Here is a 25,283-nt window from a genome sequence, read left to right on the forward strand (position 1 = left end):
TGTTTGGGTTGTTTGATGGCATGCAGATGTGCACTTTGATAATTTGCATCTGTTGATCAGTGGTTGATTATTATGTGGAATTCCATTGTTCTTTCATATTGGATTCTGCTATAGAGTTGGACCCCATCATTTTACCTGTCACCATTATGTCAAACTATGACATGAAATTCTGCGCTCAGTAAGAACCCGTTCTTCGGCGCTTTTGGTTATTGAGTTGGTCAATATGGTCCAACTATCACTTAAGATACTATGATTTTTAGATAGGTGGCCAAAATCAACTGCAAAACGGAGAGTCACCATCTCGAAGAAGTGTCCAGCATAGCTCTGATTCTAACAACCTCATGCATTCACGGATCAACCGATGACAAAGACCGCTAGCCAATGTTATGGTTTGGCCAATGGCCTATGAATTTATACATGTTGATTTTAGGGAAAAAATATGGAAAAGCTGTAGTGAACCATTTGGCTACAGCGTAGCGTCACAACATTGTCGTGCGTATTGTAGAGCTCCGTCTTCGTCGGTCTTGGGCGAAACTTCTCCAGTTGTCCTGAACGTTTAGGGTCGCCAGGTCCTCTTCCACTGCGTACAGCCAGCGTATTCGTGGTCTTCCCCGAAGCCGCCGACCTCTTCCTGGTTCCCTGCTGAATATTATTTTCGCAATTCTTTCTTCCGACATTCGCACTAAGTGACCAGCCCACTGAAGTCTGCCGTATTTTATACACTTGATAATATTCGCATCTTTGTACACTTCATACAACTCGTGATTCATGCGTCTGCACCACACACCGTTTTCGAGTTTCCCACCGAGTATTGACCGCAGCACTTTACGCTCGAAAACACCGAAAGCTTTCCGGTCTGCCTCTTTCAACGTCCACGCTTCGTGCCCGTAGAGAGCCACCGGAAGAGTCAATGTTTTATACAGGGCGAATTTTGTTTTCGTTTGGTTTGCAAGTTGCGGGACCTTAACTGGTTACGTAGTCCGTAAAAGGCCCTATTTGCAGCCGCAAGACGTCTCTTCACGTCGCGGAAAACGTCGTTGTCACATGTCACAAGTGTTCCAAGGTAAAAAAATTCTTCAATAACTTCAAACACTTCCCCATAAAACACTACCTCAGCACCTACACCACCAAGCCTGACTCTATCTCTACCTGCAACCATGTACTTCGTTTTGGTAGAATTGATGATCGGGCCTATCCTCGCTGCCTCCCTCTTCAGAGGCACAAAGGTCTTTTTCACTGACCTGCGATCGATTCCAATCGTCCGCAAAACCAAGGAGCATGTGCCACTTCTCTGCACGCCAGATCTCCTAATAGCACCTTCGAGTCCAATGTTGAACAGTAAATTAGAAATTGCGACTCCATGCTTCAACCCGTCTAACGTCACGAACGAGGTTGACATCTCGTCTGCAATCCGAACACTTGATTTCGAACCATCCAGCGTAGCACGTATCAGCCTAATAAGTTTCGCCGGAAAACCATGTTCAGACATTATCTGCCACAGCTCATTTCTTTTCACTAAGTCGTACGCCGCCTTGAAATCAATGAACAGATGGTGGGGCCCAGATAGCCGTAGCGGCATGACCATGCTAAGGGTCGTGGGTTCGAATCCCACTGGTCGAGGATTTTTTCGTAAAGGAAATTTTCTCGACTCCCAGGGCATAGAGTATCATCGTACTTGCCATACGATATACACATGCAAAAATGGTCAATCGGCAAAGAAAGCTCTCAGTTAATAACTGTGGAAGTGCTCATAAGAACACTAATCTGAGAAGCAGACTTTGTCCCAGTTGGGACGTAGCGCCAGAAAGAAGAAGAAGAATAATGGTGAGTCTGCAAGTTATACTCCTACTCTTATCTAGGAACATTCGCAAGCTAACGGCCCTTACGATAACCAGCTTGGTATTCACCGACGAAGGACTCCTCGAGAGGTATCAGTCTGTTAAACAGGATGCGCGACGAATTTTGTACGCTGAATTCAGCAGGGTAATCCCTCTGTAATTGGCAGTCTGTGCTTTTTCTTGAACAGGGGATAGGCAAAATGATTGAGATAGGCAAAATTTTGCCCAAATTCAAATGCTTATAACTTTATGAAAAATGAATGAAATTGGATGCATCTGGAAGCAGTCGACGGCAAATTTGGTCCAGTTTTAGGAACTTCCTTGGCCATGCATATTGGCCACTGGACACCGGAGATGTTCCGGATTTTCTGAGGTCATGTCCAAATGTCATTTTTTCTGTCGCTTGTATTTTTGTGTGGTGTAAAGTTAGATAGATGTTTGCAATTTTCCTAGAAACTAGAACTAATAGGAAGTTGAATGCCACCGGACGCATTAAGATTGGTTGGAAATCTTCAGAAATATGACCATTTCCGTAAAACTGGTTCCGGAAAGCATGGTCAGTCATGTTTGTATTTCCAATCATGTAAATATTATCCGGAGCTATATCCAAGTGGACATCAACCTTAAAAATGATGTTTCCTGCAGCGTATTCAGAACCATTAGATGCACAGACCACTATAGAAGGTTCCAGGTGCCCTGGGGGAAGTGGTCAATTAGGAACATATCTGGAACCATATCAATAGGGGCATCAAACTTCATGATTTTCAAAGGTTATGCTTTCCGAAGCATTTCCAGCACCACCGGCTGCCATGACCACTTTATAGTAGATTCCAGGTGCCCCGGGGATGTGGCCAATTCAAAACATGTCCGAAAACACATCAATATGGGTAAAAACATCAAGATTTTTGAAGGTGATGCTAATAGAAGTATGTACAGCGCAACTTATTTATATGACCACTGTATAGTAGGTTCCATGGGCCCTGGGGGATGAGGTCAGTTTCGAGTTGGCCACATCTCTAGGAGCCCCTGGAATATACTATAGAGTGATTATTATATCTTGTGGTTCTGAAAATGCTCGCCATTTTCCAAGTCACATGGATCTTACTGTTTATGGTAGAATGTGATTCTAAACAGATGAACGGACATGTTCCGAATTGGCCACATCCCCCGGGGCACCTGGAACCTACTATAAAGTGGTTATGGCAGCCGGTGATGCTGGAAATGCTTCGGAAAGCATAACCTTTGAAAATCATGAAGTTTGATGCCCATATTGATATGGTTCCAGATATGTTCCTAATTGACCACTTCCCCCAGGGCACCTGGAACCTTCTATAGAGTGGTCTGTGCATCTAATGGTTCTGAATACGCTGCAGGAAACATCATTTTTAAGGTTGATGTCCACTTGGATATAGCTCCGGATAATATTTACATGATTGGAAATACAAACATGACTGACCATGCTTTCCGGAACCAGTTTTACGGAAATGGTCATATTTCTGAAGATTTCCAACCAATCTTAATGCGTCCGGTGGCATTCAACTTCCTATTAGTTCTAGTTTCTAGGAAAATTGCAAACATCTATCTAACTTTACACCACACAAAAATACAAGCGACAGAAAAAATGACATTTGGACATGACCTCAGAAAATCCGGAACATCTCCGGTGTCCAGTGGCCAATATGCATGGCCAAGGAAGTTCCTAAAACTGGACCAAATTTGCCGTCGACTGCTTCCAGATGCATCCAATTTCATCCATTTTTCATAAAGTTATAAGCATTTGAATTTGGGCAAAATTTTGCCTATCTCAATCATTTTGCCTATCCCCTGTAGATTGGGCGTATGAGGCTATCCAACCAGCCGGTGGGCAACTCTTCGTCCTCCCATACCTTCAGAAGTACTCGGTGGATCGACTGGTAAAGCTGCTCACTTCCGTGCTTGAGAAGCTCGACCGGGATCTCGTCCTTCCCAGCAGCCTTACAGTTCTTCAGCTCGCTGATAGCCTTTTTAACCTTCCATATGGTCGGTGGGTCCACAGCTTGATCGTCATCATCAATGTTTATCCTGTTCTTCGCTACCTTTTCATTTTCACCGTTCAACAATTGCTGAAATTGCTCCTTCCACCTGGCAGCCACCGCCGTTTTATCGGTCAGCAAATTCCCATCTCGATCATTTCACATGGCGGGCACTGGTACGGGATTGTGCAGCGCATCATTGACCGTTGCATAGAATCTCCGCATATCATTCCGGTTCATGCTTTCTTGAGCTTCAGCTACCACACTTTCTTCGTGCTCCTTTTTCTTTTTGCGGTGGATTCGCATATCTTCGGCTCTTACTGCCCTCTACCGCTCTCTGTCTGTCGGGTACCAGCAACAAGCGTACGACTTGTGGCGACATTCTTCATGTCTGTCACTCTCTGGCACTCTTCATCGAACTAGTCATTTCGTCTTCGTCGTTGACCAGTGCCAATCACTTCCCGCGCCGTTGTTGTTACAGCTTCGTGGATAGGGTCCCACAGGCTGTCGACATCTCCAGCAACGTTGATTCTTCCCAACTGCTCGTCTATCTACTGGCAGTACTATGCAGCTACAGTCGATAAGCGTTGTATATAGAAGCGCAGCGTTCTGTTTGTTCTGGAACTCGTGACGCTGGATAACCGCGCCCGAATTTTAGCCACAGCGAGATAATGATCCGAGTCGATATAAGAGCCTCGGAAGGCCCTAGCATCCATGACATCTGAGAAATGTCTATTTGGGAGCAGGCATCGCCACTCAGGTGTCGCCAGGTGTGTTTGCGGATATTCTTTCATGCGAAGTAGGTACTGCTGATTGCCATCCCTCTACCAGCAGCGAAGGTTACTGACCGCAGGCCATTGGTTGGAATGGATTGGTAATGGAATGGAAACACCGCTAGCGCATGACGGCGGTGGATGGCTGTGATGGCTATTACCGTGGTCATCATGTAAAGAACAAACGGGCAATGCTGTATCGTGTTAGCACCGAGGAGGCAGCCCATCTAGTACGATGTAGGTAGCGCAACCCAGGTTAGGTGGCCTATCGAAGACTCTTCACCAACCAAGAAAGGCAAAAGTAGAGCAAACGGAACCATTTGGACTACAAGAAATCATATACACTGAAAAATATTGTATTATCATCATGAAAAATTTAAAAATAAAACTGATTTTTAAATTGTACAAAAATCCCATTTTTTAGATTTTTAACATAGAATCTTGATAGAAAACAGATGTTTGGGACAAAGTTTCATTATGGAGAAACTTTTTTTTCTCTAAGAAAAACTATTGGTCGTTTTTTTTTTTGTCAGAATTAAAACGTTTTGATGATACAATAAGAATCTTGAAATTATTTTGAACCATAATGACTATTATGATCACTTCTCTAAAAGAAGCCATGTTCGAGTAATTTCAAATTTATTACAATAATGTATTGATTAGATATTATTATTGGATATTTCAATTAGTTATCCGCAATTTTCTATCAATATGTTTTCGAGAGTATAGGCCATATTTCACTTAATTTACGATAATGAATTTTATCCCCACAAAAATTTTTAGTGAAAAGCTATCTTGCGAAATTATCCGCCAACAAAACAGAGCGAAAAAAAGAAAATTGCACACATCCACAGCTGTGAGAAGTTCATTTTCTTTTTCTCCTATCTATGGAGAACTTTTCCCATTGGAAGCCCACACAATAGAAACCTCAGCCAGTACAGTTGCTGGCTAGTGTTGTGTGCTATTTCATTACCTAAAAAAATAATGCGCTCTCAGGCTAGGCATTGGATATAAATAGAAAGCGTTGTGTTTGGATGGGCATCTAATTCTTCCGAAAGAGGTGCACTTTGCGAAAAAGGACCACGTGATTATTGAGCTGAAATCGAATTCAGGTTAACTTCTGCGTTCATGAGTCCTCTCATGGCGTAGTGGTAACGCGCCCCAACTAGAGATCGGGGAGTCGTGAGTTCGATTCTCACTGAGAAGACGTGTAACTTTTTCGCAAATCTCCACATCAATTTGTCCGTCTAATCCAATTGCAAATTATATGTAATGTTTAGCTTTTCTGTAGTTGTTAAACTCCCACTCAGCTGGTTAGCCGTAAACCACGATTCATAATTAAAAACAAGTTACCTAGAGAAGTTTTTTCTTGCTAATGTGATAGATGGGGATACGTTTTAGCTATCAAAACGTGTAACACCCATTAATAATAAATAATAAAGTTTTCACTAAATTCTACGAAAATGTTCATTTTTCCTCGATACCTTTTTACAGCCTTGTTTTCGACCAAATTTTCTATATCGTTTTTCTGACATTTGATACAATGATTCTCACCATGAATGAATGCAGCACGTCGTGCTAATTACGATCTTGGTAACCTATTCAGAGTTCTGTCAGAATCTAACCAGTCCTTTAGAGTCATACCCATCATTCTACTAGAATCATTGTTTTTGATTTTCCCTAGGATTAAATGTAAAAACTTAGAATGTAGTACTGTCAGAATCTTGTTTAAGGTTTGTCCAGTGTCAAGTAATCTGTTAAATATCTGTCAAGAAGTTCAGAGTTCTATCAGAGTTCTAGTTAGAGAAATGTGATGCCCAGACACGTGAGAATTTTGTTTCAGATTCAGTGTTTGTTTGGCGAGGATACTTGAAAATAATCTACAAGAATCCTTTTCAACAGTCCAAGTATTCTATAAAATTTATATCGATGATTCTGTGAGAATCCTGCCTAAGTGTTTGTGAGAAATCTTTTAAAATTTAAAATATTAGGTTAAATATTCTTCTTCAGAATTTTAATTGAATCCTTCTCAAAAGTGTGGGAAATTAACACCCATGATTTTGTGAGTATTGTGAACCTTGTTTGACCAATTCGACCTACAAATTGCTAAAGATTGATGGAAATTACTTTTTTTACCAAGGCACCGATTTTGGCCAATCTAAGAGAAAATGTTTCTAAAAAAATGTATAGAAAGCCCTATTTGTACTGCAGATACGTCAAACAAAACCTTTCAATCCATATTATGTATGAAGAATATCGGAACTGAGCAGAGCGCATATTTTCGCTTTGAACATCTCGTTGATTAATATAGGCCACCAGAACCAGTTTCGGCCAAATTTGACTTTGGTTCCAAAATTGGTCAATCACATTGATTTCTTGATTCACCTCATTACCCCGAATGCCTTAACCCCGGATGTCATCTCCCCGAATGCTACTAACCCGAATGCACCATTACTCCGAATGCTTTTTCCCCGAATGTACAATTTAGGTACGTAAATTACAATTAACCTTCAATAACCGTGATATTGGAATTCGGGGTAATGGGTCATTCGGGGATATAGAATTCGGGCTGGTGGCATTAGGGGTGATGGCAATCGGGGAAATGGCATTCGGGGTAATGGGGTAGAATCGATTTCTTATAATAGTGGCCAAATTAGAAATACTACAGCCAGCAATAATTAAAATCGGAGCTTCTACTTATCTCTAGTTGGAAAAATTTCAAAGTGCAATACATTTTTATAATCAGATAGTGACTGACTTCCTCCTAGTGGGACAGTGGGGAAACATTCATCACTGAATTTTTTTTCTGCCATATTGTATGAGTTAAAGCCCAAAACACAAATTATTGCTTGAAACGCACATAGCCGAAGTGGTAAATCGATAATCACATTGTCTGAGATGTCAACATATCAATTAGCCTCGAGACTCTCAACAAGACAAACTGTCTGTAGCACAAACACGCAAGGCGCTAATACCTGTCACGTCGTCGTCGTTCGTCCATCATCAGTCAGATACGATTCGATAGTGGTACGCGAACAAAGAGTCGTTCGTTAGTGTGCTCAAATGATTCTTTTTCGTTGTTGGAAGTAATAACCCTTGTTAATTCTTGCCTTGGCCAATCAAGTGACATCATCGTAAAGTCAAATACATCCACCATAAGTGTTATGATAGGGAATTTGAGATTAGCTGAATGGGTCAAACTGTTTCAGTGCTGTATTGGATATTTCTGAGGAAGAATTTAAATATCAAAACCATTAATTTGAACCAATCTATGCGGTTATGCATTTAACTCAATATGTACGTACGTGTCCTTTTTGGTATAATATGCAAACCAACCTATGAATGACCATTACAGTTTATTGAATTGTTGTAATTGCTACCGGTTTCCGTCGCTTATAACAATCATTGCATTTAGATTTGGTTTGATCAAAAAACCCATCCTCCCGATAACTTGGCTTGTTAGGAACCGGACATACAACAACACCCCGAGAAATCATCATCTATCTACATCACCCATTCGGCTCAAGTGCCATCGTTTGAAGAATTCTCATAATTCATTAACGCTTGCAGCAATGCTCTTTTGTTTGTACAGGGCAAACAATTAAAAGCAAGAAGAGAATTAATTTAATCACTTTGCTCAAGTTCATATCCAATTATGTTTTCCACATTCGTAGCCCAGGACGGTCGTCGCGCAGTGGTCCATATTTGCAAAAATTTTCGTATTCCCAAGAGTTTACTATCTTTAGTTAAAAACTCTATTTTGGGCATAGTCAAAATTTTTGATTCTCATAGAACAAAATTGTTGTTTTCATACATTTTGCGGCTCTTGACTTTTTCAAAAACCTAATGTTTAGGCAAACTTAGGCAAGAATCTTCTCTTATCGATTTCTTCTTCTCTTTCTCATTTCAGCGACCTACAATAATAATTGAAAATTTAATAAGGCTAAGGTTAAGATGAATCGAAGCTATGTTTTTTTTTTCAATTTAAAACTGTTTTTTTATAAAAAGGGTTTTGGTTTTTGGACCACCATCTTGAAAAACTGGACATCCGTGCGTCGCTGGGTCGTTCGGATGGTTCGAGGTGCTCTCGTGCCAGGTTCTTCTATTTTTATCCGCAATGACAAATGCATCATCCATCCTTCCTATGTGAGTGTGCCCACCTTCCCAGGAGACGTATATGGTTGTTATGATTGCACATTTGCTGGCCTAGAGCCTCAGAGGCTGGGATAGGGAAGAGTTGATGATGGTTTGATTATTATGGTATAGAATGGAACGACCAGTATTTTCTTTCCCCACCCAACATTCCGGTTTGATTCCTTCTTTGGATGCCGACCAGATTCATCGTTGTCCAACCGGTAAGTGACGACAATTAAATTTTAATTTCGCAGTAAATTATGTCTTCCACATCACAAATGTATCTACTGTGCAGGTCTGATTGTTGAAGATCTCTTATTGCGCCGAGCACCTTATGTCACTTTTTCTTGAACGTGGAGGAACGCCCATTCGTCCAGTTCTGGAATGTACCAGGTTCAATGCTCTATCTAAGACATCTATTCCGGAAAATGCGCTCGTAAGAAAGCTACTGTTGATATAGGATTGATAGATTGATAAAAAGGGCAGTAATACTGGTTTCTAATAGAGAAGTATGGGAATCGATTCTAAAGCTGGCAGTCATCTCCTAAGCTGATCTTTTCACGAAAATTAAACCTAGAGTTCAACACTTTCCCAAAATTTTATTTAAAGTTAGAGGGACTAAGGCAAATTTTCTACCAAATTGTTTAGATAATCGTGAATAGAACCTGTTTTCTTTGCTCTTTTTTTCTGATTTCACAGACAAACAGTACAAAATGTGCTATGCATCAAAACGGGGCCTTCCTTAGCCGAGTGGTTAGAGTCCGCGGCTACAAATCAAAGTCATGCTGAAGGTGTCTGGGTTCGATTCCCGGTCGGTCCAGGATCTTTTCGTAATGGTAATTTCCTTGACTTCTCCGGGCATATCATCGTACCTGCCACATGATATACGAATGCGAAAATGGCAACTCAGGCAAAGAAAGCTCTCAGTTCATAACTGTGGAAGTGCTCATAAGAACACTAAGCTGAGAAGCAGGCTCTGTCCCAGAGAGGACGTTAATGCCAAGGTGAAGAAGAAGATGCATTAAAACGACTATAGGGTGTACCAGAAAGTACGACTTCGCCTAACTACCATTTCAAGACTTGTGCAGATAAAAATCTAATTTTCAAACATTTGATTGTTACATTCATCAGGAGTAGATTTATAATTCTGAGCAACTGTAAGAAGCACCTCCAACCTGTTTTGCTCAAATCACTTTACACCCGATTCTGTTTTTGCACGGATTTTTCATTTTACACGGCCGTGCAAAAAAAGTGTCCATACATTTTTTTTCGCCACAACCTTATTGTTGCATGAAACTTCGACAATCGGTGTTACTGTTTTTGCACAGTTTTTGTAATTTTGAACTGAAAACTTTTTTTGTACGGTACGCATCCCTCGTGAAAAAACAGAATCTTGTGTATTTTTAAACGACTCTTCGGGAAATTATATTTATCACTGCCGATACGAATATTGAGATTTCTCTTCAAGTTGGGAGGAAAGGAACACCTTGGTTATATTTTCTTACTGAACGAAGCTAGTAAAATGCTTCTCAAATATTTTGATATGCTTAAACACCTTTCAATTTTTTTCCACAATAATCGTAATTTAGAAGTTTGACTGTTTACTGAAAAAGTTCAATTTATGGCTAATAGAGAGGACCAAAAACAAATTTTTATTGAATGGCATAATTTCCATCTTAGAAGGTAACTCTCAAAGAGAAATTTCGCTTGCACCACATCCTACCACCAAATATTAGTAGGGACCTACATCGATGTTACTCTCCACCGCACAGTTCAACAGCAAAATCTAAAAAACCGTTCCTCCAAACTGATACCAAGTCTGAACACCTACCAATATCTACATGCAATTCGATACCGTTGTTGTCAACATCTTCATCCTTCGCAAGAAACGGAAGCCCTGCTAGGCGTATCATATTACAGAATGCCGGTGTTGTGACGCATAAAGCGCAGACCAGCTTTTCACGTTATGCTCGTCCGATTCGATAGACATCATCTCAGCCTGATACCTACGATGTCCTCACATAATGGCACTATGGAATATGTGCATGCTCGGCACAAACCACCCGGTAACATTGGAAACATAAGCATACAAAAAAAAATGAATGTACGACTACGCCATGCCATTTTCGGTTGCGTTGCATCAGCTTACGCAGGGAACACGGAGGGAGATACCCTAAACCAATATAAATATCGATTAGGGTTGCCGACGTGGGTGCACCGGATTATTATTGCACAGGTCAAAAACGAGATCTATTCGCCTCTAGTGTGACCGTACTCGTCTTACCATAAAATAAATTAAAACCTTCGAGTCCCGTATAATTGTTCAAAATGTAATAATCCGTGAAGTACTAACTAGGTATCGCAGGTTCGAATCCCACCGGTTCTAGAATCTTCTCGAACAGGAAATCTATTCCAGAAGAAAGCACTGTCCCAGTTGGGACGTAACGCCAGAAAAAAAGGTATTATTTATCAAAGCCTTAGTGATCCTACTGGAATCTCAAGAACCTTAGGATAAAAATAATAGTATGGCCACTGGCCAGGTTGGTTGCTATAATCTCAAGATCTATACAGATTATTCAGATCGTAAGTACCAGTTTTTACCAAGTTCAAACTATTATCAAAAGTTTGCTGCAATATCAACAAGATTTGCTGAATTATTCATCGTTTGCAACGTTTTGCTGAAAACCATCAATTCTCGATTACTTTTTCAAATCGACGTAAGTAACTTTCATACGGTTTTGAGAAAATTAATTGAGAAGAATCACAACCTGTCTTCTAAAACTGTTTTAAAATGAATCACCTTTTTAACATTTTTTCGCCGTGTACATCGCTCAAATTTTGCATACAATCAGATCGCGTTCAAAAACTAGGTAGTTTCTATTATTTTCAACAAAAATAATTATAACAAAATGATAAGCCGTTTCACACAGTTACTTTCGACGTTTTTCTACCAGTGTAAAATCAGCTCAAGTAGTGTTTTGTTTTGATTCGTGGTTAAGTCACTTTGTCTCTCCATACAGCGGGGCGGCGAAAGTAGTGGTTAGGTTGCGAAAGTTGAAAATCTTACTTTCGTCGTTTTGTAAATCCGAAAATTAAACGTTCTAAAAGAGAATAATCGAGTTATTTCAGAGCGAAACGTGTAGAATTTCGTCTGCGAAACACGTAGGATCGATAAAGTAAGTTTGTACACTTTTTTGACTTGAGTCTATATGAATAAGTTTTCGAGAATTTTTCACCGAAATTCTGTATTTAAAGCCAAATGCGTTTATTGTGTACACATCAAGATTGGATTATGTATCGCCGTTGTTGAATACTTTTCTGTCAGCACACAAGAAAAGTAGATTAAGTTTGATCAACTATTACATCCATTTCCGCCAGGTGCATAAACCACTCATTTACCCCTAGTTCAAAGTTAACAGTATTCTGGCATGCCGTGTGTGTAATTTTCGCTTCGATAAATTTCAACTTCCGGGACAGCATAACCCTCGAATATTTCGCCATAAAGGTGTGCAGCGCTTATTTGGTATGGGGTATGACTCAATTTCGGACAGCATCAAACAATCAGCCAAGTTTTCTCTCTTCCATTATACCAACTCACTCACACAACGAACAAAGGGCAACCTGTTGCATCTCATCTCGCGTTGATCTGATGCGTATCGGTGTCGAGACGACATTCTTCACGGAATGATTCATAGCCGGGTCTGAGACGTTGCTTACAGAAGTGACGAGCGACCGTGAACACTTGCGGACGGGAGTTGTTGTAATGAAAAATGTGCATACCGTTCAAGTTGTGGAGTTATTCCACCTTTTTTTCTTTTTTTTCTTGTCGGCGTTACGTCCCAACTGAGCTAAAGGAACTGTAAGTTCTATCGTCTTTTTGCATTTTTCTTTCGTGTGACAAGCACAAAGAAGCTCTACTTCCTGGGAAGTCGAGAAAATTTGCAACCCAAAAAGTTTCTTGTGGGATTCGAACCCATCACCAACACCATTGTTTTGTTGAATAACCGTGCGTTTACCGCTACGGCTTTTTGGACCCCAGTCCAAAGCGAGGCTCACATCTCCGACTAAATTACGAATGGCCTTAAAAGATGAAGTGACGTTCCTTCGGTTCAAGATAAAGCCAAAGGTCCCAAAATGGACAAGCCTCGTAGTAAAAATCTGATTAAGAGCTCCCAACGATGCGTCATACTCGAATACAAAAACGTCATACTCGAATACAAAAACTGTTACTGGAGGTTACAAGTCTTGCAACTGCGTTCCGTCAGTTTTTCGCTAATCACACTCAAAACCGGCCTTCCTTAGCCGAGTGATTAGAATCCGCGGCTACAAAGCAAAGCCATGCTGAAGGTGTCTGGGTTCGATTCCCGTTCGGTCCAGGATCTTTTCGTAATGGAAATTTCCTTGACTTCTCTGGGCATAGAGTATCATTGTACCTGCCACACGACATACGAATGCGTAAATGGCAACTTTGGCAAAGAAAGCCCTTAGGTAATAACTGTGGAAGTGCTCATTGAACACAAAGCTGAATCAGTGAGGACGTAAAGAGAAGAAACACTCAAAACCAGTAATTGGTAAGCACGCTGCACTATGGTTCAAGAAGCAGATTTACAAAGAAAAATGCATTTAGAGCTTTGGAAGGAAACTTTAAATAAAAACTGTTCTCTACAATGTTGTGTATATTAGTTGGCTATCTGTTTGTATTTGTTTGAAATACTTTTTGAATTGTAGATATTATGGTATAAAGTAATGCGGGGCAAAAGTTTGCACCTGACTGTTCTCCCGAGATAGCTATTGAATTAGAAGTACTTAGGCTCTGTTTTGTAAGGCAAGTTGTATCTTAGCATATTACACCGAATCTAAGCTAAACAACATTTTTTCTTCCAGTCGCTATATAATGAAAGGTTTGCGAGGAAGATCAGAGAAGTTATAAAGACCTCTGGTAAAATAAATCACAAAATCGTTTAAAATAGATTCACTTTCAAAATGTAGTACTAGACTTTTAGAGGGTTTGTTTGTAGTTTAAGAATTATAATTTTTAGCATCCACAACTCAGAAACTGGCGTGCAAATGGTTTATGATTAGAGGGTCTTGTTTCCCGTGATTCTTATTTGTCCCAGGATCCCATGATTAAATAAAAGTATTCTAAAACTAATGTCAAAAGATCGAAACTTAACTGATATGTAATAATCATATAAAAATGAGTTAAAAGTTTCGAAAAAAAGATCAACTTTGTCAGTTGGTTGTTATGTTGAAATGAAAAATTATATATAATTGGAATTTTGTATTATGCTTTTTCGAAAATAATATGTTTTCTTTTTTTATTTACTAAAATTGTTTTGAACAGAAAGCTCAATTTTGGATAAACTTGTCCTTGATGAGAAATTTTCAACCAAAATTCGATACATTCCTCTATTACGCGACTTTTTATGAGATTGGATTGTACAACATTTGTTAAGGTGATTCTTAAATGCTTTAGAATTCCTCTATTCTTGTTATGTATTTGATTTTACAGTGGCCGTCCTTCTATCAGCAATATTTCTTACTCTCATGCTCACATTTACTTTGTGAACATGAACTCTACTATTCATAAAATATTACTCAATTTGTCAAGGTTTATTTTTTCATGATCATGATATTTTCCCAGCTATTACAAGAACGTGATCAAATCAGTCAATCACTGCTGAAAAATGCATCAAACTTGTATGTTTGTTAGATTATTATAATCTCTGACGATATGAACAGAATAAAAAAGTTATTCAAACTTAAGTCGCGAAGAACGGAGTCAAACCTTCGATGTTGTATTAAAATTAATTATAAGGAATACTTCATATAAATAATAAATTAATCTTAGTCCATATCAGGATCGTCATGAAGTGGTGATTGGTGAAACTTTACAGCACGGAAAAATGCAGACCTTATACAATAGTTTTAATGTGTTTTCCAAGAAAAAAATATTGCCACTTTCGCAATGCTTTAATTGCAATTTCGGGAATTTTGATAATTATCCCTGGATCCGAGAAATCCCAGGCAACACCCTCTGTTTATGATGGCATGTTTTAACATTCATCTTCTTCAGGGTTTCTACTAGTTTATAGAAATGATGTTATCTGATAATTCCATGTTTTTTCCAGGTCTAACGAAATAATTACAGGTTCGAGAAATACTCTTAGTATACATTAATAATTCACGAATAGTTAATTATCAATTAGTGAACGTGGTTCTATACGGCTTCATTTTTGGCACCCCTCGATTTTGGCAACAAAATAAATCCGTTTTTGGCAACATTTCTCAATACCATTAAAATTTTGTAAATTTTTGTAATTACATTGTGTCTTTTGTTTAAGACATTTAAAAAGCAAGCCAGCTTCACGCATTTCAGAGCTGAATTTTCACCGATGCTCTACCAAAACACACCAACTGCTAGAGATCCTGTACGGGCTTATTTAATTATATATTGTCGTGTATTCGCAACTTTTCATGGTGTCATTAATCTCGATGAGTATTGAACAGAGTTCCAACATCTCTCCTCTGGCAATTACGCTGTATGACCAGCCTAATTGAGTATGCCGGTTGGTGATACACTCCTATGCCAAATCCTAAGAGTTCTAAGGGGTCGTCCATAAACCACGTGGTCATTAAGTGATAAAGAGTGGTGTGTCTGGCCAATGACAACGGTCCAAACAAATTTTAAAATTTTTGTATGGACAAAAAACCACGAGGTGGGGGGGGGGGGGTTCTATAAATCCAAAAAAAAAAATGATCACATAGTGTATAGACCACCCCTAAGCAAGATTCTGTGAATTCCTAGCGATCTACTTCAGAATTATAGCGACACCTTCAGACACAGGATACTGCGAATTTCTGTTGAATTTATATGGTTGATTTAAAACATTCAAACTCACTTCTGAAACACAATTAATTTAAAATCGAAGTGATTGAAAGCTTATTAGTATATTGTGCCTCATTGCACAGGAATTATTTCTAGAGGAATTTAACTTTCATATTTTTATGCAAAATTGGAAGGGTTGATTAATATTTTGTTTCAAATAGTATCATAGTTTTTGTGTACAGCAATCAATTTAATTTGTTTCGGTATCCCTTTGTGACTGTAGTCAATCATATGTTATGAGGTGCCATCAATGATTTTAAGGAGCCTTCTTCAAATTACCGAATATTGTCAAATTTGACGCTTGGGCATGAAAGAAAAACGGTTTTCATTAAATTAGAAAAAATTATTCAGTTTTGTAACAACTAGAACTAGAACAAGAACAACTAGAACTTTTGTTTGTATGTTTGTATGATCACTAACATTAGGCAATGGACAACACTGAACACTCAGTAGTTTAGTAATGGATTTTCCGTTTGACGAAAAATTTCCATCGACTGGAGCGGGAATCGATCACTTTCTGCCAATACGTCTAAACGACTGACACGGCTAATCACACGACCACGAAGTACAGTCGTTTGGCCGAACGCTATTTGGACGAAAGGTCATTTGGCCGATTGCCGTTTGGCCGAAATAGGAAATAATAGTGAATTACAGTTAGCATTCTATTGTAATGAGATCCAAAGCTGAATTTCACAGAACTTATTCAGCATATTTTTAAAGAAGGTTCCTAAATGTAAGCATTTATTCACTTCTCTGCTAACGGTGATAGCTGCCAGCAGAAGTTTTTGCATTGTGTTTTTGTAGTCAGCTTTTGACAGTAACTAAAACGGTTCACGACTTATTAGTCCTGCTGCAGGAACGGATTGCTTCGATCGCTCGAATCGTATTAAGTAAAATAACTCATAGTGATCTAGTAACCACAAATCTGGACAAACATTTGAAAAGGGCTCAAGATGGCTTAAGCCTTTTTTTAGAAACGTTGCTGTTAAGCCCTTTTTAGCCCGCCATCGCAAACTAACACTCTTCCTGATAATGGGTTGATGAGCGTGATCGAGTTGAAATGGGCTCAACAACGCCTTGCATAGCCAATGTTTACCAATGTAGATGTGCTCTTTTGAAATGCTTGTCCAGAAATGTTGGCTCGATTTTATAATTCTCTTAGAGCACCTATACAGTGACAAGCATGACGTCCCGACACATCATGAAAGTCAATAAATTAATTAGCTGATCAATTATTGGGCAACACCTAGGAATCTTACACATAACTGTTGTAGTAATTTGATATTATTTTTTGTTCTTAATTCGGACAAATGGCGACCCGTTCGGCCAAATGGCGTTTGGCCAAACGGCATGCGGCCAAATGGCCAAACACCGCCTGCAAGGGCCCTTCATAAACCACGTGGTTATATTTTTGGTATTTTTCATCCTCTTTCCCTTGTAGTCAACTCTTCTATTTTTTTAAATTTTATTCTTACGAACCGTAACCTTTGAACAGACCCCCCCCCCCCCTAAAATGAACAACTATATTTATGGACTGCTACAGTATGGTCAAGGGGTTATTTATAAACCACGATATTTCTGGACAGATTGCTGGTGGATTGTAGTATTACTAAAATCTTTCATTTCAACCATTTATATCTAATATTCCAGCATTTGCGATACTTTAAAAATGGGGGGAGGGGGGTATAAACAGAAAGGGGGCGGGTGTCCATGCAAATCTTAGTACAATTTTTCATATTGAATGTCAAGTCTAAAACATAATATGGCATAGATTTTTAAATAAAAAATGCAAAATGTTCAAGTATATTTTAAAAATGACCTGGGCAGACACGAACATTCTGTAAACGCCATTATTTAAGTTTATTTTTATACTTTCAAGCCCGGGGTGTCCAGTCTCTGTGCATTCAGATCGACTTTTTTGTCGAACAGTGGAATGATAATGTAACAACGTCCAAATTATATTTTTGAAATTAAAAAAATGGGTTCCGATTTTAGAAAGGTTCCGTTTTTGGTTTAAACCGCAGCAATAATATTTTGAAGACATACATGCTGGAGAAATGCCGAGAAATATGTCTGGAGGAACTTAATAAGGAATTCCAGGTCAAATATGTTGAGGAATTTTCGGAAAAGTTTACAATAGATTTAATCGAAAATGCCTAGAGGATTTTAAGCAATTCGGGACAGTAATTGTGATTGATAAAACATTAAAATAATCCCTTAGAAAATACCTGGAATAAATTAATACATCGGCGTAGGCATTATTGTAGGGTTTCTTGGAAAAGTGATGAAACGATTTTTTTTTTTCGAGAACTCTAGAATAAACCTTTGTACAAGAGCTCCTGCCGAATCTGTGGGTCTAGAAAAAAACAACTAGAGAAATCGGAAAAAAAATCAGTGAAAAAATATCTAGAGAAAGTCTTGGGATAATCTCTAGGATTCTTCTCAAAGTAAACTCTGTGGAAATAACTGTAAGTAGTAGCTCCAGTGCTCTTCAATTTTCTGGATCCTAGAGGAGTTCCTGATTGCTGAAAGTATTCCAGAAGAAGTAATTGGAGCAATCTCTAGAATGGCTCAATAATCCCTCGGGTCTTAAAAAATATCTTTAAGAACATGTGGAATAGACGCGTAATAGCCTCTAAAAGTTTCACTGGGGCCTCAGAATTTTGCACCAGGATACTCTGCAAGCAGGGTAAAGCTAAATGTGCTTTTATACTCATTATACATAATTAATATTGTAGGAAAAGAGCAAAAATTACATCAGGTAAGACAATAATTCATTTCTCAAGTAAGCAGGTCTCTTTTGGAGTATTGGTCACTATTTTAACGCAAGTCTCTATTTTCGATGTATGGCTGTAACTATCATAATACTATTTATCGTATACTGCTATAACTTTGATCAGATTGGGGGATAGTAGTGCATGATAAAACCCCTTCTAAACATGCTCCAAGCCTGGGGGACACTATTGCTATTGGAAGTTCGTGGATTATTTGTCGTGCCAGTAAAGAAAAACACCTACCCCCAACACCTACCTACCAGCGAGAAAAATGGATTTTATCAACCCTCTCTCTTTGGGGCTCTCGTTCGCTGCTATTTATCAGACTTGTTACAACTTGCGATACATTGACGATCGTGGACCGCAACAGATGAGATGTTTTTCTTTACTTGTTTTGATCGTGCTTCATACTCAAATGAGAGCGAATTCTGCAATGCCTAGCGGCGCAGCCAAAAACATTTTTGAGTGTATTACTGATTCAAATAATTTACCTGATTCTGGCCGGAATTTCCTGAGTATTCCAGGTTTATTCTATGTTAAAAAAAAAAACTTATGACACATGTCCTTTTCCATTTATGTCACCAGATCTATTTAGATAGATGACTTTTTAAATTTAGATGAATCCAGATTTTGAAGCTTCTGAATCCTTTCAACTAGAAAAATACTCCTTCCCGTGACAATCAAGAAGATGTAGAGGTATTTAGCAACAATGCACAATGGTCGGAAAAAAACGAAGTTTGGCCAAAACTAGTTTTATCGTTCTAATCGATGAAATATGTAATCTGAATATGTTATTTGACGTTTTATTGTTTTAGAAGGGGTTATTCACATATTACGTAACTTTTTTCAAAAAGTTTTTTTTTATTAGAAATGCAATCAAATTTGGCTGAAAGCACAAATTTTGTTTGTATTCTAACGAGTTTGATCAAAATATGTATGAAGAGTGGTGAAATATATCTTATATCAACTTTGTATGAAAAATATCGTCAAAATGTATGAAAATATTGAATTATTCAAATAGCTCTAACTTGCAAATCAGCAAATTTCAGCAAAAAATGTAAACGTTTTTGTAAGATCTAAGGTTGCATTTTGAAGTGCAATATTCGAAATGGCGGCGACATGACGCGACAAGAGTTGTTTTTCATGTTCAAAATCATCAAAATTACCAAAGTTTAATATTGAACGTTATAAAAACTTCAACCAAATATTTTTTTCCATCCTCATGCTCGATAAAAGTGTTGAACCATAAGCTTTCAGATAGTGTGTAACATTTATTTTATTTTATTTTATTGATGTACAAGGGGGTCAGGGGCCAAGTCTCCAGCATAAGTTTGAAAACTCATACCGTCCATAATACACCGGGGGATTTGGAGTTTTGGAAGTAGGCAACGCAACATCTTTGACCAGAAGGTTCTTTAAGTTTTGCTTTTACTCTAGACTTCCCCTACACGTATGAATGATGCAAGGTCGAAAGAACATGAATCAGTCATACATATAACGGTAGTGAAGTGTTTTGCCTAAGGATATGTGAAAGGAGGGATTTTGTGTGGTGTTTTGTAAATCGCTCTGTGGAACAAATTTGTTATTAGTTAAATAATAAGTTCATTTGATTTACCTTTCAATTAGTATTCAATGATTACAGAAACTTTATACTTAACAAAGGCGTAGAGTGCAGCAAGCTTGGTGGGCGGATCAAGTGCGTATTGATTTGGCGAGCGTGTGACAGAACCGAGGATGGAGAGATGCGACCGCAAACCGACGTTTTCTCGGCCATTACGCTGCCATGATAAGAGATGCCTTTCCTTGTCGATGAATTATTCCTCGAAGCGGGTTAGATATGAAAACAAGGATAAAGAGAGAAGGAATGTTAGTGATTGTTACATGCTTTATGGCAGTATTGGCGTACATTGAAGTCATACAAAATTCGCTCTTTGGATTCCCACGATAACAATCCCTGAAACTAATGATAAACAACAAAAAATGAATCCGAAAGAGCGAGAACCTTGATACTTCAATGTATGACAATCCAGCTTTATTGCATGTGAGAAGTTCTTGGTGATATTCTCACAACGGCCATTCAGAATGGTTCGACGGATGTAGATATGAGATCATTATGATAAGATTAACGCGACGACATGTTAGTAAGCTCAAAACGATTATTGTATTTGCAACTGTTAATTTAAATAGTTAAGCTAAGGGTCAGTTATTGTATATAACTTTCTATATAAGCAGAAGTAAAGCACGAACGCGAATCCATCCCATCTTCAAATGCACAACACTTCATTCTGGAACTTTAGAATGTCCATGTTGTAACTTGTTCACACAAGAAATCTGCCTCGACCGAGTTGACAGAACGCGCCCATACCCCTTTCTGAACCAAAGGACAGGGAACTAATACCATGATACCTTAACTACTAATACAAAAGCTACTTCTATGTTATTTCCACTACTACGCTCACGGTAATTATGTTACGATCGTTAGAATAAAAACGATAGAGGTTACTACTACATAACAGAAATACTACTGAAAGAACGCTAATGTCGCCAGTGTTGGTGTGATAAATGCAAAGTAGTGCAAAAATGCTTAGAGAATTAAATAAGTTATAAATTACAGCATTTTGTTCAACAATATTATATTAAAGATATTTAAAAATAAAACATTTCAGTAACAACAGTGCCATAAGTTTTCTAATTATTATACATATATCAGTAACACTACTAAACTATCTCTAATACCGCTACAACCTACCTTACGCAAGACCGTAAAATGCCGTAATTAAGAACATTTTGCAATATTTCTCAAAAATCGTAAATTATAGTTAATGATAATTTTAATTGGAATTATGATGCATTACCAGCATATACAAATAGCGGTATGGGCAAATTTCAAAAATGTTCTTAAATTTCGACAAATTTTGGACCAAATACGCTTACGGATTTAGGCAATGCGCTGAATTACGGCACCTTACGGTATTACTAAGGTAATAATTACTACATTGTTAGTAAACCTAACATAAATGCCTATTTTCAATGACCTGTGAGACGCAGAGACAACCCGCACCAACTCTTGCGCCTCGTGATCTACTGAAAAAGATTTATGTATATTGAACTAATACTACTATTAAAAATAGTGCTACTGAAGAAGGTGATCGTTGGTTTCCCAGTCTTGTTAGTGATTTGAGTGTTAGTAGAGACTGGTAGTAGGCCCTGCCGGTCCCTCCAGCATTACGCGTAGTTATCTGGTGTTAGATCATGCGACAGTAACTAAATTCATGCTGAAGGTGTGATAAATCAAGTGTAAAATATATTTAAGCATTGAAACACATGCCATTATTAGACTAGCTTACATTTTATAAGTTATAATTACGATAAATTTTCGCGATCAATATATTAGCATAAGAGTATTTTTTCACAATATCAACAATATGTAATCACTTGATTAATCACCGTCAATCCCATCACCTATGGACAGGGAGCTTTCAGATAGTGTGTAGATAGTGTGTAACATTGGGAAAATATTGCATTCCTTAAATATGAATTTTGTACCTTATTTTATTGTTACATTTTTCAATTTTTTGACTTCAGTCAGTTTGACGTCATAAAAGTCAAAGAAATTTACATTGTAGATCAATTTCAATTTAGAATCATAATAATATAATACATGAGGTATATTTTAAAATGGTGAAAATCATAAAAATCTCAAAAAAGTGTTTCGGTAGTTTTGGCCGCTCCTTTATATGGAGCCCGACCATTGTGCAATGGATGCCACACTAGCATTCCATTCCACGGTCGTAAGGACGTGGCCTGAAGAGCTGTTATTCACTTTATGTTTGGAATTCTCGAACATGTACACTAAAGATGATAAACTACTCCCAACTACGAATTGTACGTTCATCAATGCTCATGATCATGCACTAAATAATATGGACCACACTGTTTTTGAATAACACCAAATAGTGAGTCTAACTATTACAAATAACAATCCAGAAGATAGTTTTGTATAAAGGTTCTGAACATATATGTCTGCGTAAATCTGCTTGTTGGACCTTATACTGTTATGATCCCGAATATATCAACCCTCAGGGTAAAAATCTCATTGCTTCCAACGATACATCAAGCTCGAAGACAAAAACTGAGCAAGTTGTCAGTAGAGGTTACAGTCTCGCTACTTCGTTACGTCAGTTTTTTTCGCGAATCCGACACAAAACCAGTACCTAGTTGGTAAGCATACTGGAGAAACGAATGCAAAATCCCTCTCACTCAAAGCGATTTGAGGACACCGACTGCCATCAGTTGTGCTCCCAGTCAAGATTCATGACCCACTCGTTGAAGTCTTTTGTTTTTGCTCCCGCTTCACTCGACTCGACTATGCTGCGCTGCGTTGATAATTATGTGGGAAATATTTCCGATTCGTGATCAAACGTCAACATCCCACCGCAAAATCGCTAGTGTTTGGAGGTGATTTTAACCTCCAAATTACGAAATCATCACCTCCAAGTTAGTTCTAATACTCTCCGTTATATGAATTATGGTGGCGCGTCGATCGTCACAAGTTTCTCGTTTACCAGTCAATAGGGCATCTCTGTTTCATCACCACGAAGGCGATGATTCTGCCGAGTGCCGGCCGGAAAGGTCAAATTTATACATACCTGTTTCCCGACCATATCAATGCTAAACCGAACCTTCACCGATTTATGAGGGGAAATATAATTTCCTGATCGCTATCATTCGTAGTGCGTTGTTTCATTCGAAACAAAAGAATCTAATCCGCTCTGCTCATCGCCTCGTGTTATTTCACCGACATACATCCACAGCGAGAGTAGAATGCTAAGCAGTTGAAGTTATGGCCATACCAGCGGATGGTTTCTTGGAATTTAAGGGATTTATCCTCGGTGCACGGCCCCGAAGGCTGATCATTGCCGAATGCAACTGCGGGGAAACAACGAACGGAATGATCGTTCCAAACCACAATCGGTGCCCATTCGAAATGATTCAACTCGAGAGGAAACCGGTTTGTTGAATGGGTAAATAAGCAGTACTCAGAGAGCCACGTGTATGCAAGTCATTCTTTGTTCCCAGCCGAGCCAAACCGAAGGAGTTACACCCCCTACGGCACCAGTTATACGGCTATTTTTGAAGAATGGGTCTTGTAGGAGAAATCGAGACAGGTCAGGCATTTGAATTTATGATATTATTGGTAATGTAATATTGGTTAATACTGAGGGTCGTGGATTCGCATCCCATCGGTCGAGGATCTTTTCTCGAATCAATAAAATAAATTCGCCTAATGTTTCCTGAATTTAAAAGTTTCCAATTGTATAACTTTAACAATCTTTATTTTGTCTTCGTTATTATTACTTTTACTATTTTTTTGTCATTATAGTGGCTTTTCGTCCGTGGCATGTTCGCCATTCCTAGAATTCGACAGCTCAAATTTTGTAAGAAGAGGAAAAAATGTACAAAAAAGCTTGGCACATGATATTGTAGCATTTTTATTAGCTTTCAAGGGAAAAATATAAGAAAACTTATTTCTCAGCTTTTCAGTTCTTGAATTTACACTTGAAAATTGACCAGATTCATACCTAATACTCTGAATAGGCTACTCATGCAAAGAAAAAAAAAACCTCCATGTCCCTTGCAGTTGCCCAGAATTTTATTGCTCATAAGGTAATCTAGAATGCCGTGAAAAGTGTACTGCGATCTATCAAACTTGGGTATCTTTTGCAGTACCGAGGGACCAAATGCAGTACTAGAAGTGGTACCCAATCTGAACCCGAGTGGGACGGACCTGACTCATGAGTGTTTTAGTTCATTGAAACTGTTTTCCTCGTCCTCACATCTAGCACACCAGACAAATTTGCCAAGTCGCAATCGATCTATTCGCACGACTTAACCTAAGTTTATAGATTAGACGGACATCGGACGTGAAGAACGAAATGATTCAGCCTGTATGCGAATCAGGTCGCAAACTGCAAGAGATGCATAAAATTCCTCCACTGACTGTCAGCCATAGGACCAAGTCGTTTCATATGCAGTCAGTGTGGGTTGAGAACACGTTATTCTCTGGGGCAATTGGATTGATTCAATATTATTAATGTGCAGCTGCTGCAGGTACCTGATTCGATTATGCAATTCTAAGCGAATTCCTCACGGTTGTGTCAACTCTATAGAAGTACGAATGGATAACCTTGAATCGATTAATGGATACTTGTTAATATTATTTCTATTCGAATTATAAAAATCGCTTTATATAGCCAAACCAAAAAAGCCCATTTTTTGATAAATCTTAGGTATTTCTTCACGTGATATGTCTCATATTTCCCTTGGAACACATAGCAAACTTAATTGCATCGTATAGATGAAGGATATAGCTTTCATATAGCCAAAAAAAAATTGGCGGCCATTTTGAATTTTGGTAGAAAAACTGTTTTTTTTTCACTATTAGCGCACGTATAGGATTCTGAAGTCACCATCAGAAAGCTAAGAAAAAAACTGACTAATATAGGCTACAAAAACTAGGTAAGCAATAGTATTCACACTATGAAATAAACGATATTCTAAATCATGTTTTTCGGTTTTGCCGTATAAGGTACAGTGGGGGAAGTGTATCAGTGGGGTAAGTGGATCATTCGTCAATATTAAGTATAAATACTTGAATATGTTGAATGTTTTTGCACCATTGCATCGTTTTAGGTTATATTTTTACATCCACACTGATACTACAGTAATGTCCTAAAAAACTAAAAACGGGAAAAAAATTTAGACAGTTTTCAAGTTTCATTTTAACTTAAGGACTTAGTTTATGATTTTGTTAATATAAACATTGTTATTTTACTTCCATTATCTATGTACCGTGGGGCCCA

General features: G+C 38.4%; 1 protein-coding gene and 1 long non-coding RNA gene across 6 annotated transcripts in view; one reads left to right on the top strand and one right to left on the bottom strand.

The window, feature by feature from the left end:
• Window positions 1–25,283, bottom strand: part of LOC5570700 (protein sidekick) — a 318,723-nt gene that overhangs the window by 212,296 nt on the left and 81,144 nt on the right. The window lies entirely within an intron of this gene.
• On the top strand, window positions 19,790–20,384 carry LOC110676670. The gene is made up of 2 exons (XR_002500616.1): window positions 19,790–19,830; window positions 20,063–20,384. It is a non-coding gene; the product is annotated as an uncharacterized LOC110676670 (long non-coding RNA).

The sequence above is a fragment of the Aedes aegypti genome, chromosome 1 (genome assembly GCF_002204515.2).
Source record: "Aedes aegypti strain LVP_AGWG chromosome 1, AaegL5.0 Primary Assembly, whole genome shotgun sequence".
In the NCBI taxonomy this organism is placed as follows: domain Eukaryota; kingdom Metazoa; phylum Arthropoda; class Insecta; order Diptera; family Culicidae; genus Aedes; species Aedes aegypti.